This window comes from Acanthochromis polyacanthus, chromosome 1 (genome assembly GCF_021347895.1).
Source record: "Acanthochromis polyacanthus isolate Apoly-LR-REF ecotype Palm Island chromosome 1, KAUST_Apoly_ChrSc, whole genome shotgun sequence".
Classification (NCBI taxonomy): Eukaryota; Metazoa; Chordata; class Actinopteri; family Pomacentridae; genus Acanthochromis; species Acanthochromis polyacanthus.
In genome coordinates this window covers 42521436-42541801 of record NC_067113.1, presented here as the reverse complement: position 1 = coordinate 42541801, position 20366 = coordinate 42521436, and the positions used below count along the sequence as shown (strand labels likewise).

The following is a 20366-nucleotide window of genomic DNA, read 5'->3' as shown; positions in this document are numbered from 1 at the left end:
TTTGTCGCTTTATGTCTCATTTTCGTCGCTTTGTGTCTCTTTTTGTCGCTTTGTGTCTCTTTTTTGTCGCTTTGTCTCACTTTTGTCGTTTTGTCTTTTTTGTCGCTTTGTGTCTCATTTTTGTCACTTTGTGTCTCATTTTTGTCGCATTGTCTCTTTTTTGTCGCTTTGTGTCTCGTTTTTGTCACTTTGTCTCAATTTTGTCACTTTGTCTCATTTTTGTCACTTTGTCTCATTTTTGTCGTTTTGTCTCTTTTTGTCGCTTTATGTCTCATTTTCATCGCTTTGTGTCTCTTTTTTTGTCACTTTGTGTCTCATTTTTGTCGCTTTGTGTCTCTTTTATGTCGTTTTGTGTCTCATTTTTGTCGCTTTGTGTCTCTTTTTTGTCGCTTTATGTCTCATTTTTGTCGCTTTGTGTCTCTTTTATGTCGCTTTGTGTCTCATTTTTGTTGTTTTGTGTCTTATTTTTGTTGTTTTGTGTCTCATTTTTGTCGCTTTATGTCTCATTTTCGTCGCTTTGTGTCTCTTTTTGTTGTTTTGTGTCCCTTTTTTGTTGCTTTACGTCTCATTTTTGTCGCTTTGTGTCTCTTTTATGTCGCTTTGTGTCTCATTTTTGTTGTTTTGTGCCTCATTTTTGTCGTTTTGTCTCATTTTTGTCGCTTTATGTCTCATTTTTGTCGCTTTGTGTCTCTTTTTTGTCGCTTTGTGTCTCTTTTTTGTCGCTTTGTGTCTCTTTTTTGTTGTTTTGTGTCCCTTTTTTGTTGCTTTATGTCTCATTTTTGTCGCTTTGTGTCTCTTTTATGTCGCTTTGTGTCTCATTTTTGTTGTTTTGTGTCTCATTTTTGTCGCTTTGTGTCTCATTTTTGTCCCTTTGTGTCTCTTTTTTGTCGCTTTGTGTCTCTTTGTTGTCGCTTTGTGTCTCATTTTTGTTGCTTTGTGTCTCATTTTTGCCTTGCTACATGGAGCTTGAACGCAACTCACGGTCGACCCTGAACCTTCAACCTCCCCCGCCCATGCAGAGTCGCCTCGGGGCCAGAATCAGCTCCCAACTCACTGCGGTAAACACAGCAGCCCACAATGTGCCCGCGCACACAACAAAAGACATGACTCGGAGCACTGTCACCACTCATCACGCTGACACAAAGGAGGATGCGGCTCAGATGCTGTGTGAGTGGTATAATAACGCTCGCACAGACATGATAGGATATTTTCTGGATGCTGCGGGACAAACAGACAAGCCTGGTTGAATGAGATCAATGTGGGGATCAATAAAAGGGGTACCGGGTGAGCGTTAGAAGCACAGAGGAGCAGTTTAAAAGCCAAACGACCTGACAAGAAAGGTCCTTGACCAGCAGAAGTGAGTGCCCCCGTGGCCTTGTGGAGGAAGTGGAGCTGATAAAAGCGAGTCAGGATGAGATACATCCCTCAGAGTCACAGAGCAAACTACCATCTCCAGCGTTTTTTTCCTTGTGGAGACAGATGAGAGAAATGTGAAATGTGTGGATATTTATGCATCTGGACCGTCCGGCACCACACACAGCGCTGTGAGTTTAGATTTCCTCCTTAGTGCCAGTCAGGCTTACTAGAGCGTGACGTGGGCTGGATTGATTGATGGACTGGAGGGGAAAAGGCAGGCGGGGTAAGAGATGTGTGCAGGAGAGAACCTGAGGTTAGCCGTGTCACTGATCTGACTGCAGCATTCAGGGAAAAAAGTGGCTTGAGGGCATAATTCAGCTCACTAAAAGCTCTCAAACCTTCAGCTCTCTCACGACCGACGCTTTCCTGCTCCTGTCTAGTCAGGAAAAACGAACAACATGACTGACATCACATTTTGTTTCCAATTACAGAGGTGTTGTAAACACTGACCTCCATTTATTTTCCCTTGTCAGGATCTGTGTTGTGTTAATTTTTGCCCGTGTCACATTTTTAGTGGTTGCTTGCGAAACAAATTTGGTGAATGTGATTACATGTAATCAGTATGGAGTAGCTTGTTTCCATCTAGTGGACTGACACCTCTCAGTCACTGGACAGAATAGCAATTCATGTTAAAATGATAAAAAGCAATGCACTTAATACATTAACTCCTAACCTACCAAAGAAAACAGCTGCAATTACAAACATGCAACAGCACTGCCCACGATAGAACAATATTTGTAAAGAATAAGACTCTATTTAACACTTAATGCCAAAAAATCTGATGAAAACCCCCCTCTTTCCTCCAGATCATGTATTTCTTTATGCATTTTTAAGAAAGGCTCTGCAGTTGTCTGTCAAACATTACTGAAACATGAGAAAATCTCTGTATCTTGGCACCATTTTCACCAGAGGAATAATACATAACTGGACTGAATCCAAATGAAAGAAACACGTGATATACATTCAGTGAATATATAAAATATTCGCCCTCCCTTTGGTGTGTTGTTTTTGCTTTTACTGCCTTTCAATACTGAGTCATGCTCAATTTATTTATTTATTTATTTTTATATAAAAATGCACAAAAAGACTAAATAGCTTTCTGCAAACTTGATAAAGGAGCATTAATCCCTGAATATACTGCACATGCACACTGCATAAATACAGTGTATACTTATGGAACACATTTGAGCCTTTTCATGAGATTTTTTTTAATATTCTGAAGGAAAAACTATCTTGATTTTTTTCAGATATCTGATATTTTCCAACTAACAGCGGTATTTTCCACCTAACTCCACATAATATAAAGTCTCTGCTCGTTAAATTAACACACTGCTGTTTCTACTCTGACCCTCATGGCCTTTTCCACATTAAAATTTACACTTGAAATATATTTTTCATACAGTAGAAGTTGATATATTTATTTTTATGTAACATTTTCAAACAAAACTACACATTTTTAGCCTAACTTGTGCTAGCTGGCTCTCAGTTTTACTTTTTTATAATAATAATAATTTCTTTATAAACCATTTAGTCTAATAGATATCAGAAAGTAGCACAAAAATTAAAAAAAATTCAAAATGTAATCAAAATTTAACATAAGAAAAATGTAAATTTAAACGAACAATGATCAAAATAGATTTTAGTAATTTTGAGTTTTTCCTTGTTTTTTTGTTGTACCAAAAAAAAGTGATTTTGATGTGAATTTAAAAAAACACTGTATGTTTCGTGGATTATTTTTTCCACATAAAGGGAAATAATTTTATTTTTTTCTCAAATTTTTAGCATCAACAAGCTTCATTCTCTTTTTCTAATGCATTCTGCAATGGTATTGTAAACATATATGATCTGGCAGATATTATTATATTAGAGCTTTCTATAAAACAATTTTAATTCAACATGTAGCAGCATTATTCTGCCACAAAAATAAAAAAATACTGTGGCTCCTAGTATTTTTTTATTTTTGCAGCAGAATAATGGCACGAGATGAGAAACAATCTGAATGAAAAAAATATATTTTATGTCATACATATATTATCATTATATTGTAGTATTTTTGTATATATACATCTATAAAAGAAGCCATTTGACAAAATTGGAGTTTTATCAGCAATCGGCAAAGTGCAGAATAAAAAAAAAAAACGTTTTTCTTTGCTCCCTGAAGACATGTTAGCCCCAAAGGATGAAATCTAACAGTGACTGCTGGTGGAATCCGTAAATTAGCAGCGAGTGGTCAGTGAATGTCAAATTCAAGCCAAAGTAATCCAGCAGCTCATTCTCTGCATGAACTACGCTCTCCCCGTGCATTCTGGGTAATTTGTTTCTCTTGGGGTTTTATCATATCAGGAGCCAGAGAGGTTATTTATTCTGACAGTTGTGGCATAGAGAGAGGGAGGAAGAGGACAGAGAAGGGTTCTATTAACGCTATCTGGTGGAATTTTTTCTTTCAACTATTACAGTTTGAATGACACAAGTTATTTTAAAACAGCAACCTGGTCTCCTCCAACTTTGGCACTTAATTTCCCCATGATTTGAACTTTATTTCCACTCCTCCGTGAAAGCAGACCGACGATCAGAGTATTGTTTAACCCTCCTGTTCCCTTGTCTGAAAAAAATAAAAAAAATTCAGCAAAAAAATCCCCAAATTTATAATTTAAAAAAAAAGCAAAATATTCAGGAGGGAAATTCCTGAAAATTTTCTCTTAAAAGTTTTATTTTAAAAAAATGGCAAGAAATAAAAATTTAAAAAATAAAAATAAATAAATATTGTAAGTATTTTCAAAAAATGAATAAAAATCTTCCCCAAAAAATCCTTATAATATCTAAAGTGATTCCATATATATCATTAAAACTTCTAATACTTTCTTTAAAAACATTCTGAAAAAAATCAACCAATTCCAGCAAATTTCGTTGGATTTTGGTTGTACGTTCTTCAAGAAACAACCCATTAAGCTTCAGTGTCCCGCCCGCAGGACGCTTTGAGATCTGCATAAGCATTTCCTTAAATGTCTAAAGCTGCAAACGCGATTATACAAACACTATACGCCGATGGAAAGCTTAGATTCTCATGAATCCGCCGGTATAAACCACTTTCAGATGTGATTACCACAGCGGGTGAGAAAAACACATTTGTCCGACAAACAACGAATATTCATCCATCCGTTCTCTATACACGGCTTTAACGCACACAGCGCGACTCACATTTCCGGGTTCATTATTACACACAGATGAAAATATTCCACAAAAAACGGCCATAATCCAACCTTGGACATCCAGACGACACAAGCCAGTAAAATATTTTTTCCAAAACATGTCTTGAAGTCCACGAATCGGTCGTTTTCAAGGAAATGCACCTCGCGATGCGTGTCCAATATTCCCTGTATTTCTTGTCATATTTTTATTTACAAATAAAATATTAGCGATTTTTTGTACTGAAAATGGCTGGAATTGACTGCAGCTTACAGGGCTACACATTTCTTTTTTCCCACTAAAAAAATGTCCAAAAATCCTGAAAATGCAGCAGTTTTCACTGTGAAAATTTTTTTTTTTCCCACATTTTCAAACCTTTAAACGGATCAATTTGACCCACAGGACGACACAAGGGTTAACCTGATATGTCGCTATTAGTCACACTCAGGTGATCTCAGGTAACAGAAAGGGTGGATTTTGTTCATTTGGCTTCAAATTTCCAGCAGCAACACATTTCTCCCAAAAAAAAAACTCAGTCACGACTTTTGGCGGCGGGTGAAAGTGACGACGAATGAATAATGCATGAGCTGGATGTGCTGCAGTTAATGACAGTGATCTCACACATTTCTATATCTCCCCTCAGCACACACACCTCCACCTCTCTGCACTAATCTGAGAGCAGGGGATGTGAAATCGGGTGGAGAGATAAAGAGTCAGAGGAGGAAAGAAAAGATTTTAGCTCAACCTTACATTTCTGTTTCTCCGTTTACTTTATCTGGGCTCAGGGAAATTCATTACAACGTGAAATGCGAAGGCGCTGATTACATTTTACCTGGCTTTTCAGCACGTCCTCCACAAACAAATGCATCAAAATGTGAATCTGAAGCCTTTTGCATGGCCTCTCTGGACTGAAAAGGAAAAGGAAGAAACTTGAAAAGCTTCTAAATGTATCCGCCATGCTGTCTTTCCCCCGTAATCATGAAGACATAATTCTGCACATGAATACGGCGCTCATTCGTGTGGGTGTGTATTCATGTTTGTGGACTCGAGGCGCTGCCAGACACATCTGTAATAGGATCTGTTTCTCCCATAGTGGGCCTCCTCGATATGGCGGCTGATAATATACTTCCAAGTGGACATCTAAGATCAGTGATCACCCTCCATTTACCACAGCCGGCTCTCCTTCAGGGCATGTCGATGCATTAAAGGACGGAGTTGGGAGAAAATGCCTGATGTGAAGATAACCTCCTGGCTTCTTTTTTTTTCATCGTTCTTTGACAGCCTCTTACCATGACAGATCCTCTAACTGCGGAAAACCAGGACTGACTGGAAGGTTACAGATGGATGGTGACGCCAGCGACTCCAGTAAATAGAAGGAAGCTCAACTTGAAATACAAGACAAAGACTTTTCGGTGGATTGTGGGGAGAGAATTAACACTAACAAGCAGAAAAGAAGTGAGCATAAGTCTAAAATTACTTCTAGTTCATCTACAAGGAAGGTCAACGTATGAATTTTACTTTAAAGTGACTAAATATGTCAGCTAAAAATGTAAATTCCAAGTACAATGAACTGTAATCAAGATGTATTGCATATCGTCCTACCAAGAATATAACAAGAAAGAGAGAAAATGAAGTTAAAACACATTAAAACAAATGAAGGATGTAACTGTTACATATTATAGATTAATTCTGAAATAAGGTTATTCAAGATCAATAAAATTGTCGGCCTGCCCGACTGCTTAGAAGTTACAGAAATCTTAAAGCTCTCACTTGTAAATGATGGCCAGGTGGTTCCTCTATCATCTTAAGTTTGGTTGATGTGGTGAAAATGACCACAAAGAGTCCAATATTTAAGCAAAATACACACATTGCATGGTCACATTCATGCAATGTTGCAGAGAAGCAGTATTTTATGTGCATAGCCTCTGCTAGAATTGTTCTGAAAATGATTGTATTTTCTGATTAAATGCTCTTAACTGTGTGGTGTGTAACTCATATGAAGCTGTAAAGAGGAACCAAGGCCTAACGGGCAGTGTAACTCATGTTTCTGTGCCTGTATAAAAGCTACGCTGTTTCTGGCTTTTTCAGTCACTTGTTCAGACTGCGTTCTGTTCATGTTGACTCCTGCTTTGACTTGAGAGACGACTCTGAGTGTTAATTGGACTAAATATCAGTGTATTTTCCTGACAGTAAGTAAATATTCTCACATAAACTGCAGATTCCTTCACGGACCGATCACAGTGTTGCAGTTAATTCACTCTGAGTTGTTTTTAAATGCCTTATAATAATATAAATTTCTACGTTCACTCTGATTTACTACGATTATATCAACATCCCTGATCTTTCCGGATAATAACCTTCCTGAGCCAGGAAATTATAATGCTGTCGCTCCGTTAATTTGAGCTTTCAAGACTTTCAATCACTGATTTTTTAAGCAGATATACAGTTCAAGGAAGAAAAATCCAGGTGAAGCAAAAATACAGGTTGGATAATTCATGATGGGACATGGAGCTGTGTGTTTTAAGTCAAAATAGAGATACAGATGCAGAAATGTGGAAGCTCTGACATGCAACAGGGACAACAGAATGGGAATCTAAGCTATATGCTACGCACCTTAAGCATGAGTCAAACCCTTGTGATCAGTGATGATATTTCTATTCCACTACTGATATTTAACATTCTGTCAAACACAAAACAAGCCTCAGCTCGGTGCTTAACTACTGAAAACCAGTGGGTTGTTGCTATGCAACTATTAAATATGTTTGAGGTGTGCTACTCTCCAGTTTCCTTTTACCTTTCACTAACCCGCGCATTGAGCGCTGAAAAAAAAACCCGCCACTTTTCTCGGCGCTGTCAGCTTTGCCCCCTTCCTTCTCTGCAAATAGAGGTCTCTGGTGAATATGCAGCCGTCTGTGGAGTCAGAGACACACTGATAAAAAGTAGGCCTTCTTTTCCTCTCACATCGCAGCAGACAGCACACTGATTTACACAGAGCGGCGACAACAACGACAGCTGCAGTGTACCGAGATGGAAAATTTTCACTCTATCCCCGTCTCTCTGCTCTCCTTCCTTTTTCACTTTAAGCCCATTTCACATCAACTCTGTCTTCATGTGCTCCACCTCCTGCCACCAGTGTTCCTGTTCTCCAGTGTGAGGGCTTCACGGTAACCTGATCTCACATAGCCGAGCAGGGATGAGAGCTGCGTAGAATGGTCCGAACACACCTCGTTGTCGTTCGGTCTTGGAGAACAGGATGCCATGATGGTGTTTACTGAAAACAGTGATGGGGGGATTGTTCTGGTGGAAAAAAGAGGTGAGTACTGCTATGAAAATGACAAATTCATCGGACTTCATTGCACAGAACCAACCTGTCCAAAGGCGTTGTTTTCTGCAGTGAAAAATGATTTAGTGGAAGAGGGAGGAGATAGCCATGCAGGTTTAACCCTCATTTTGTCTTGCAGAACAAAATTTAAGCCTTTTAAAGCTTGAAAATGTGGGGAAAAAAATATATATTTTCACAGTGAAACTTCTGATGTCCACATTTTCAAGATTTGTTGGAACTCTCTGGACATTTTTTGGTGGAAAAAAAAGAAAGTTAAAAATGTTTAAGAAAATTCACATTGATTTTTTTGTGAATGTTCTTAAAGAGAATATCAGATGTTTTACTGATATATGTATATATGTAATCACTATAGATATTTTTAGGATTTTTTTAGAAGATTTTTACTCATTTTTTGAAAATATTTACAAGAATTTTCTCGTCAAATTTGGGGGATTTTCATTTTAAAAAATTAAAGGAAACTTTTAAGGAATTACTGTAATTTTCTTCCTGAAGGTTTCGCAAATTTTCAGAAATTTGGGGAATTTTTTTTTGCTGAATTTTTTACAGACAAGGAAACAATATTTTTTGCTGCCCGTAAATGAAGACAACAGAAGGGTTAAACCCACATTCTACATCAGATGAGTCAGACTGTTCTGCAACAAAAATAGGGGTTGATCAGTGGAATGTGGACTTAACTGGAAGCGACCAGTCTCTGTGGTCGGGTCAGAAGCTAAACCCACGTGTGAACTCTCTCCGGTGCACCATCTGGCTGTCTGAGTGCTGTTTAACTTGCCACGCATGCCGCCTGTTTTTACACTCCCAGTTTATTAGATCTGTCCAGCCCTGCTTACAGAGACAAGGACATCTCAGAGGAGGAAAAAAAAAAGAAAGAAATGACCAGAGTTCAGCTTTATGGCGCTGCTGTCAGCAAGGAAGTAGAGCGAGGTGGGGCAAAGGGGAGAAGACTGATGCCTCGTAGCTCATGAGCATCACAAACACAATCGTGTTTCCGGACTCCATTATTAACACACCAGTGGAAAACACTTAACTCATGCCTATTCAATTATGCTAATGATTACATATACAAACGACCCTGGTTAGCTATTAGCTTTCTCAATTAGGGGACACGTGTTTGAGGGGTTTAGAAGACGGAGCGGGAATAAGAGAGGGGTGACGGCTGGTTTTGCTGTCCACTGGTGATAACAGAAGCCTCAGGGCGAGTCTTGTGCTTCTTTTATGTTTCTGTCGTGGTGGCGTGGTGGGCGACTAGTCTGTGTTCTTGGAGGGTACGCAGCGGGGCACAAAATCAATCTCATGCTGGGCCCATGTATGTATATATATGTGTGTGTGTGTGTGTGTGTGTGTGTGTGTGTGGGCGCATGCACGAGAGCAAAGCCATGAAGACAAGTGGTTCTTCTCCTTCTGCTTCCTCCACTGTTTCAATGCAGCTCAGAGAGGCTCACACTTCCATCACCAGAGATTAGACGGCAGACTACAGTAAGCTTCCATCTAACAGAAATAACTCGTTCTCATGTCTGATTTCACGCTCTCTTACTGTGTTCCCTGCTATCACACAGACAATGTAACATACATGTAATTAATTCATGAAACTGGGCGATTTGCAAGTAGCTCTAGAACACGCAGCCCTTTACATTAAAGAGTGTGATTGATGTTAGATTATATGATAAATCTGTAATTTTGAAATGCTTCGCACGTATGTACACAGCAAAAGCGTGCATTAAAGTCAATAAAGTGGGTCGACGAAGCCACGACTGACTAATGCATCACATAAATTATAGCCAAAAGCAGATTAATCATGATTGTTTGCAGACTGAAGTGAAGCCTGTTGCAAAGGGAGACAGTGCTCTCCTTGGGTGTGACACACCGACTGTAAATCCGGGGAGATATAAAGCTGAAGAAAAAAGCTGTCAGGGTTTGCGGTTGACGGCATCAACAGAATTCTGCAACATCATCAATAAGCAGCTGCTGAATCCACAGTTAGGAGATGACTGACAGAGCCGAGATGCAAAAATATCACAGTTTAGTCAGTGCAAAAGCTGCACAAAGTGTCTTAAGAGTCACGATTTCTCCTAAAAGTGTGTTTAGACAAGGGATGGACTGATAATTGGCCAATTTAAATTTACACAGGTTAGAAAATGTGCAACATTCACTCTGATGCAGCCGTCTCTATTTGTAATCATTACTCTCGGTGATGTCCCGCCCACGGCACTATTTGATTGGCTACACATCGAGAGTAACAGCCAATCAATACTGAAAGGTAAATGTTGGAAAAAACCTCTTTAAATTAACATGACAAACATAAATAAGTTCAGTTTTGTGTTGGTAAATAAAAAATAAAAACCCAACATACCCATATTTTTACCTATATTTTTTTAGAATATTTCATAATGCCAGACTGTCCTTGCCTTGAACACCAGCGACAGTAATAGGAACAAGTAAAGGACTACATTGTTTAACTCCTTACAAAGCCAGATGTTTTATTTTTACAATTATACCACAATGAGTCATCAATGAACCAAACCAAGAAATGCCACAAAGTCAAGTCAAGCAGCGCTTCTGTACATGTAGCAACAACAAACTTGGATTATAATGTCTATTTTATGTTCAACTGACTTTCATGACCTTAAATCAAGGATGTTTTCATACTACATGCTTTGGCTTTACATGGCATCAAAAAGCATTAAGAATTACCTTGAATTCAAGCAAACGATGATTCATTGCTACAGAGAAAAACACGCACTGTGGCAAAGACGCATATATGCTATTTGTGAGCTTTGCCATTGAGGAAGGTGTTGTAATTATTTACAACACCCAGTTGGTTATTGCTGAGCACTGTTTCCTGTGGACTTAACTGACAGGCAGCGTTAGCTACTAAACACAGAGAAGATTAAGTCTAGTAAATATTCACACGCTGTTGGTCCTGCTCCTCATGGACTGTCAACCCCCACAGCACAGCTTCTAATCCTGCATAATTTCCCTGCTCTGATGTCGTGAGTTTGTCTCTGTGTTTCTGCCGTCGCTCCTGAAGCTCCGTCACTGTGTGGACGCCTGGCGCTGTCCACAGAAGGTGGTGCTGAAATTTCGCCCTCATCTTCTACACAGAAGCGCTGTCCATGGTTCTGAACTAGCTCTGAGTGCAGAGAGGAAACGGGAGAATTCTGCTGGCCGTGTGGACCTCATCTCAGCTGGGACTGCCTGTAAAGCAGCAAACAAGCCCGAGTCGTAGCAGGCAGGGAGCTCCACGCCCTGTTTGCTTCAGAGCTGTCACATGTGACAGCGTAAGTTACAAAGGGACGGTGGAGTACATCCCTTAGATGAACACACAACATGATTGCGGTTAGGGCTCAAAAACAGGATCTCTTAGTTTGCTCAGATGTGAGATTGTCTTAGGCAGCCGGTTGAATGTGTGACACAAAAGAGGTGACAGCGGACTTCAAAAGCGTTTGCTGTCGTTTCCACACTCAGCCTCATGCCCCGTGTTTTAACATTCGGATCGACACATTGTGAGTGTGCATCCAGTGGGATGTTGTGTGAAAAGAACGGCTGATCCCTGCTCATGAGAGGCCAACCCCTCTCCATCCTGTCTTTCCCCGGAGTAGAAAAGCCTGCCAATCAGAGTGGATGAGGCAATGAGTCACAGGGAGAGTGGACTGCATCCAGTGGACCGAAAGGAGCTGCCTGCCGCTCTGGGCAGGGAAGCTGTAACGTCCACGGACGGGGTGATCCGTTTAGAACTCCAGCACACACAAGACATGCACGACCAGACAAAAATATATTGATGTCCCCAAAAATGTAACATCAAACGGCATCCTTCTTCTCTCCTCCATCACACTTTTATGTTCACTGTTGTGTTTTACGAGATGGATGAGACAAGGTATTACTCTCAAATGTTGCCACCCTTTTAATACTTCATAAAACACCCGGTGTGACACTACAAGGTTGTGTGAAGGTCACCTTCATCCTGAGCTGTGTGTGAGATTCGCCACAGTAAAGTACAGTATGTCATTCAAGGCCCAACAGCCGGTAAATAAACGGAAACACTGTGAATGAGAGCCTGAGACGTTCATTAACAATTGATGCAAAGGGAGATCTCACAGCTGGATACACTTCACACAACAAGGACAGACACACACACACAGTTGTTGAATCAATCTCAGTGGGTGTAATATTTTCCAAAAAAGGGGGGCTTAAAATGATCTCAAAGAGAATTAATTAATCTATAATAAACTGCTTGTGACTTTACAACTAAATCTCACGGCAACAATAGAGTGAATCCGACAATTATTTGCTTTTCTTAGGGTCCATGTAAGACGTACAAATCCATTTTCCAATGAGCCACAAAGGAGCCGTGGACGTGAATAGGATTCATTGGACGTTGTGGGAGAATAAAGGATCTGGAAGGTGGTGAGAAAATGGAGTCAGAATGGAATTGAAATCTGACTGAATTGGTTTTGCGTATGAAAAGACTGGAGCCGTGTGTTGGCTTGTTCCACCACGAGACGGATAGAAAAGGGGCTATTTGAAGCCCCAACAATCTACCAAACCTTCACCTCTTTCATGTTTCTAAATAGGAGAGTGAGGGGAAAAAAAACAAGTGCAAACGTTACTATGAACAGGGAAGCTTTGTTCAGCCTCTGGGCCTCTGGTCTGTCTTTGTTTAATAGTCTACTGTACCTCAGCATGGTGGACGGAGGGAGGGGAAGGAAGAGAGATCGACTAGTTCATTTCAGTTGAATGTGGGATAATGAGGCCAGAGAGAGAGAGAGGGGAAGAGATAAGGGACGACAAAGGGGAAATGACAAACAGCAGGGAAGGCAGCACAGTGATTCGATTACAGTAGAACGTCTCATTAAATGACACAGAAAGCAAGCCCTGGGTTTAGGAAGCCACAGTACGAGATGCAGAGATACGGCTGGTTTACACGGCATCTCGAAAAACTGTCTCCTCTGACTGTACTGAGCCACCGCTGTCACGCTGGAGCTCAGCCTCACCCTTGGAGGGAGTCTACTTACCCCGACTGTCACCAATGCCACGATCCTAAATGTAGACGCACACCGGCCAGGTTGCCCTGAACTAATATTTTGACCGAACAAAGAGCACAACTGATCAGGAGAAAAGTCGCCTCCGATCTCCAACACTCAACAAAACAAGAAGAAAGCGAGCCAGAAAATGTTTTTAAAAAGCCTCTCCTCTCTTCTCAGTTTCCTCAACACCGGTGTATTCTTAGAAATTAGTTTCTCTTTTCAGTGATTCCTGCCATTGCAAATCTGACATCTGTCACTCTGAATGCGATCAGAAAGAAGCTCCTCCTCCTCGTCTTCCATCTCCTCGTATACACGACCTGACTCCTCCAGTCACACTTACAGTACACTGTCCTGTGAGCCATGTCCGCTCACACACACACACACACACACACACACACACACACACACACACACACACACACACACACACACACACACACACACACACACACACACCAAAAACAGCGTGTTCTCTCCACTTCAGCCAGGCATGCATTATTCTCAAAGCAGCAGCAACACAAACAGGAGCTCTCCTGTCATTTCTCTGTATCACCGTCTCCACACTGCCATCATCCACCTGGATTGTTTTTATTTTTTACCAAAATATTCTCCTACCTGGCAGCACGCTGTCTTTGCCGGGTCCTCTTCACAATCCCAGGAAGGGTTTCGGACAAGTTGCGCTGCCACCGGTGGAGCTTGATGTGGCACTTTGAGAAGAAGGAAAACAAAAAAAAAAATCAGTGGCTAAAAAAGCAATGTCCTCCTTTTTTTTTTCCTCTCGCAACGACGGCTCGAGAAGCACTCACGATCACACACTTGAACACCCAGTCAGCAGCTCCGGCAAGCCAGCAGCTCAGTGTTCCTTCCCCCTCTCTCTCTCTCTCTCTCTCTCTCTCTCTCTGTCTATCCGTGACACTCGCCTCCTCTCTTCCCGCCCACCTACTCCAACCCCCTCCTCCAACTTCTCCCTCTCTCTCTCTCGCTTGCTCTTCATCTGTCAGACAAAACGCACACATCCCCTCTACCTCTCGGCTCACTATTTCCTGACATTTTCCCCACCCACTCACACCTTCTGCTCCGTGAAAACAAATATCAGCCGGTGGTACTATCAGACGTGCATTTCCACACGCCATCTACAGAGTTATTCCTGGTTTATGGAGCATGTCAGGGGGGATACTTTCTGGTGGAAACAAGACAAAAGCCCCTTTGTGAAAGCCTAATAGCATCAGATGATGTGATTAATGAATAACAGTAATGAGGCACTGTATATGATTAAAGCATAACCGCTGCTCAGTGACACTTATTTCTCTTAATTCCATCCTCTTTCTCCCCATCTTCCCGTCTCACTCCATCTCCTCCTGCCTCTCCTCGGGTCCTGCTGCTTTATCTGATGCTGCTCACGTCCCATTCTGCAGACAGCTAGTCAAGGGCATTCCCAGAGTAAGTGTATGCTAATGCTGCGCCTCAAGGAGCTGCCTCGCCTCCCCCCACCTCGACACTCAGCTCGACCAGATGTGGCACTCGGCTCTCCCAGGGAGGGGGCAGCAGATGCAAACACACAGGAGGTCCAGCAGAGCAAAGAAAAAAAAAAAAACCTGCCAAGCAGTCGAGTCTCCACTTCAGTGGACACAGAGAGGTCAACAGCACCTGACCTGATGGAAGTGTGGATGTTTACTGACTAGAAATGCAGAAGCACCCATCAGCCTGCATCCAGCTTCACATTCAGGCCATGAGGAGGTGATGTTTGCTAGAAAATGAGCTGTATTGAGTAAAATAACTGGCAGTACATCGCAATAACAAGAAACAAACATGCCCTACATTCTTAGAGTGTACATTTACACAAATATAAAATACCTTCATTCATTCATGAGTTTTCTGAGTGACGAGATACAGTTACATGCAAAACCCCCGTGACATTTTTGACATTCTGGCAAAATGAGCAACTGGAGGCGATTACTGAGTCATACAAGAGGTGAACAGTTAGTTTATAGAAGTATAGAGAAGCAAAAATCAAGATTTAATTCATCATTTTTTTTGTCTCATTTTTGTTATTTTGTTTCTCGCTTTTGTAATTTTTAGTCTCATTTTTGCCCACGTTTTTGTCACTTTGTAACTTTTTTGTCTCGTCTTTGTTTTTGTGTCGTTTGTCTCATTTTTTGGCGTTTTGTTTCTTGCTTTTGTCATTTTGTGTCTCATTTGTGAAATAATTTGTCTTGCTTTTGTTGTTTTGTCTTTTTGTCTGACTTTTGTCTTTTTGATCATAAAGTAAAACACTACATCATTCAGTTCCAGATATCTGTGACTAAATGTTTTGTTCCTTTGTAGACACTCTGTGATCTGGAAGTTGTAATGTGGAAATGATAAACTGAGGTTGAATATTTGTGTGATTGGACTTATTTTTCTTAAGAAATTTCAGGTTGTTTACGATGTTTTGGGAAAAGATAATTCCTTAAATGTGAATATTTTCAGAGGTTATTATGTTGTGATTTTACTGGTCACTGGAGATCAGATTTAGCTGAATGTCACTAAAATGTGTTTCATCTTTATTGTGATGTAATCCATTTTTCTGCATTATTTTGCATCATTAACATGCACATCAATACTGGTAATGACCTCGACACCATTCTCCCTCCGTTAGCTATACGTGCTACATCCTGCAGAGGGTCACGGGGGGCCGAAGCCTGTCCCATCTGACACCGGGCTGGTCGCCAGTTCATCACAGAGCAAAGGCAAAGAGACAGAGAGCCGTGTACACTCACACCTACAGCTAATTTAGAATCACCAGTTAACCTATAAAGCATGTCTTTGGACTGTGGGGAGAAGATGCAAAATTCACACAGAAAGGCTACAGCGCACCAGGAAGTCTTAACCAATAAAAACTAAATCAGCTTCTCTTTTCCTTACATTCATTTCATTTGTATCTCAAATGCAATCTATTTCAGCCTCTGAATTTACAGTATACTTCATAATATCTTATTGTTTGTGATAAAAAGTGATATTAAAGCATTTGAGAGTTTGCTGTACCTGCATAGTACTGTGGTCTGGGCATCATCCTGTCATATTACTGTTGTCCTGGGCAGTACACACATAATAACTCTGGCTCATTATGGAGTAAGGTTGGAGTTTAGTCTTTAACTTAGAACAAATGAGGAGCCAGAATAGCAAGGCTGTACAAAAGCATATTAAACGTGATGCATGGCAAACCTGAGACCGCTGACTTCTTGTACAAACAGCATTAATCCATTATGAAAGCCCAACAACACGATGTTTAAACTGGAGTGGATGACTGAGACTCCAGCCCCCTGCTAGCATGTTTGTCCTCTCCCGCCTGCACTTCCAGCCACAACCAGCCACACTCCTTGATGGGTCATATCTCATCAAATCAATCCTCTCCCCGGGAAATCCTTGAATTTACCTTCAAAGTGTCTGCTTGTTTTGTCTACAGATTAATTGTGCGGCGTCCATTTTCTACTCGACGGCGCATCTGTGAGCGGGGAGAGGTCAGGAAGTCTGCGGCAACTCCGCGTGAACAGATGTTAAATGTGTGCATGTCTGCGAAAAGACTGGACGTGTAATTAAAGCGCACAGGGCTGATAAAGCACAACGAGGCACACGGTGTTGTTGACAACACACACATGCAGAAAAGCCAACAGACGTATAGTTGAGACAGAGGCAGAGCAAACAGGGAGTCGGTGTTAATGATTACCAGCTAACACCCTGCTTGGACTCTGCACAGCTTGCTCCTCTGTACATAAGCTCTGGTTCACTGCTTCTGCATGGGTGTGTGTGTGTGTCTTGTATTGTCTGGCCGTGGGGGGATCGATTACTGGGTAAGGTGATGTGGCCGCTGCAGATTTGTGGCTCAGCGGCCTTATGGTTCGACCCTAATGAGCAGAGGAAGAAGCGCGTCCATGCTGAGCCGTACAGGTCATCCTCTATGGACAATATCTGTTGTCTAGCCCGGAAAAAAAAAGAAAAAAAAGTCGGCTGAACAGACATCCCGGCGCTTCAGAGGTTAGAAATTGTACACCTCCAACACCTCCAATTTTATCTCTCTTGCGGATGTAAACTGGCTGGAAAATAATAGTTTTGCCCAAGCAGTTTCTCAGGGAAATAGAGTAAACATTCTGGAGTTGTTTGGAGATTAATGGTGCTCTGAACACTAAAATGTATGCTAATAGCTGAACTGTGTTTCTAGGTGCAGATTATGGCCCTCTGTGGACCACACTGAGCTGTAAAGGTGCAGCACAAATCTGCGGATGGTAAAACAACTCCCAGCCCGACGCTGGAAGAAGATTTATACCATTTGCACATCACATTTTCTGCCAGAGACGATTAATATTTCACCCGCTAAATGGAAACCTTGAGAGTGATTGGGAGGTGTGTATTCAGAATCCATTAAGTTCTCACTGGGTAGTTTGCTTAAACAGTGACAGGATTTGTATCTCAGTAAGCTAAAAAAAAATGAGGCCTCCAAGTTCATTTATATAAAGATAAGAAGATGTCAGAAAATTGCTTTGCTGTTTGATTGACAGATGGCTCAAAGGATGAGAAATAATGCAGATGAGCCATAGAAATAACAGCAAAACATGCAGATAGAGCTCTTCCGTAATTGAAATGTAATTTAACAGACTATACAGTACTAACAGAAATTACTTATACTCAGGTTAGAAACCATGCCCAACACTGACTGAGAAAGAAATGATGAATGTGGACATAATGAGCCTAAAAACAGCTTTAAAACGATGCACCAGCTCCAGTGCAGTGCTGTCAAAATTGTTCAAATTTTAACAAATTGCATCATCAAACAGCACTATGTGCTTTGCTTCCAACGGTAATTTTCATGATCTCAGTTTTGCGGGTGATGGAGGTGGCACACGGCAGCATTTCAAAGAAATGGACGGCAGAGAAGCTAAAAACGAGAATCTTTCCCACCAGAAACCTGACAGTGGTCAGTCTGGATTGAGGAAGAAAGTGAAGGGGGAGAAGAAAGATCAGCCATGTGAAAGAGGAATGAAAAGGGCGAAATGGCATTCAGACGAAAAAGGCGATGAAATAAAAGGAGGTGGGTGAAGAAAAAGGACAAATTCCCAAATGTCACGAGCATTTGAATGGTCACCTTTGGATTCAGCAAATTGCTGGTCCTATTCAGCCACTGAGAGACAGGATGGGAAGCTGTAGAGGCAGAAGTAGGTTTTGTAATTCACCCACGACAACTCACTTGTTCTTGACGCTGCATTGTGTTCTCAACTTAAACTGTACTGGGATTAAAAAATGGAACACCTAAACAGTATGTGGTACCTTATTTTTTTCCTTGAGCCTTCACATTTTGACAGATATCCTGGCATAATCCTAGAAACTAATAATTTAATAATTTACTGCCACTTTATTAAGGTTTCCTGTTCTGCGAAATTACAAATAGCAACAAATCACAGGGACAAAAACACTCATTTACATGTTAAAAAAAATAAATGATCTGTGTTTTTACAAATTTGTTTTACAGTGTTTGACTGTAAAATTGCATGATTTTTAATCAATTTAAAAGCAGCAAAAAAATATATAAGTTTACAGATATTTGCCAGTATTTTAGAGATAACATCTGTGAATTAAAAAAAAAAGTAAACATTTGGTTATTATATAGATGTTAAAATACAGAAAAATCTAACAGAATCAGTAAGAAAAATTATTTATTGACTTTAACTCTAAAAAAGGAAACTGGCAAAAAACAGTAAATAATGTGTACATCAAAAATCTGTATTTTTACAAATAATAATTTGTTCTTTCACAGCTTGTGCCATCAAGTTCCACTGTTACAAAGCGCATAAATGTAGCTAAAGACAGCAGGAGCAGCAGGTGGCGCTGTAACGCCTACAACACAATAATTAGCTTAACCCGCTAATATCTCTGGTGCTGAGGAGCATTTAATCCTAATTGCCCACGTCCCTATTTCAAACCTGTCTCTTTCTGCTTTAGTGACCTGCATAACACAAACATGAAACCTGCTTCTTGGAAGAATTGTAATTCCAAAATCCATGCTCAGGTAGCTCGCTATCTAGGGAAGTAATTGGGTGATTGGTATATATTTATATTTATATTTTAGTGCAGGCAGAAAGACATTTTCCTGATAGGAATCATGGAGTCACATTGTGGATGAAAAACAAGGTGACCGCTGGACTTACAGTTTGCCCACAAGCATGAATTTAATTTAAAAAAAGGCATCACCACCTGCCCTTGAAACCTGCCATTTAGGCTTCCTTGCAGGAAACTGAGATTTCTGGACATTATCAACTGGTATTTTGCTGTAGTTCATCAAGGGTTCATTTACACTTCTCTCTCTGGTTCTTTTGTCTTTCTTCCCTCCACTTCGTCACCAATCAATGCAGGCATTCACATTTTCTATCAGATCTCATTTCAATCAAAAAGGCAGCACCCACCTCCACCCTGACTCCACCTACCACGGCTAGACTCATCTATCCAGCCTGAGTCACACTGTCCATAGTCTGTCAGTCTGCAGCAAAAACCTTCCAAATATATCACGTCGTCTCATGTTGTAGAGTTTCTTCTAGCTGAACTGAAAGACACCAAATAAGCTCTTATGATTGGCCAAGACTGCCACCTGCCTCTCCCACACATAACACTTTATTCATTTGCCAACCTCATTGGAAGATTCTGCAAAACAGTGAGGTACAATCAATGCTTACATTGATATGTCCATCTACTACCCTGTTCTTATTTTTCAACTCACAACAGAATCAACATTCTGTGCTGGCACAGGATGTAAATCATTTGGTACACAATCATCTAGACTGGACATCCTCTCTGGAGAAATTGGACTGCACTTTGTTCAAAGCAACATAAGTGCTTTGGACAAGATCACAGCCAATCTGAGAGCCTTCAGGCTTGACAGGAACAAGAGCTGCCTTTAAGAATGCACCTCTGATAAACATCCAAAAACATGAGCAGCCCTGCAAGTGTTCGTATGTTTTCCAACCGGCTACCGTCAGTATATCTGACACTACTTCAAAGCATCCAATGATGGCAGATCTGTGTTTTCCATACTCTGATTGATTGACATGTATCGACTTTCCGTTCTGTAATGTCAGTAAATTTGAGTAAAATAGACTTTGCTTATACGGGATAAGCAAACTACTGCAAGAAGCACAGACGTGGGGGGGCAACTTACAAATTACCAGAGATCCCCACGTAACGTTACTTTTATTTATTTAATCTTTATTTTACCAGGTAAGTTAGTTGAGAACTAGTGCTCATTTTCGATAACGACCTGGTCAAGAGGAAGCACACTACAAGATGAACAACAAACACAGGTTACAGCAAATCAGACAGTATTACAAAAGCAAAATACACAAAGACCTTTAAAAAGGCCAAAAACAGGTGCA

General features: G+C 40.7%; 1 protein-coding gene across 4 annotated transcripts in view; it reads right to left on the bottom strand.

Moving 5' to 3' along the window:
- The window catches only part of syt1a (synaptotagmin Ia), a 228557-nt gene that overhangs the window by 108547 nt on the left and 99644 nt on the right, over positions 1–20366 (bottom strand). For 3 of the 4 annotated variants that reach the window (XM_022201756.2, XM_022201755.2, XM_022201759.2), the window contains one exon: positions 13585–13676. The gene's annotated coding sequence lies outside the window, so the exon portion shown is untranslated. Of the gene's footprint in view, positions 1–13584; positions 13677–13775; positions 13899–20366 lie in introns of those variants that run through there. The other variant, XM_022201758.2, reaches the window with a different exon arrangement.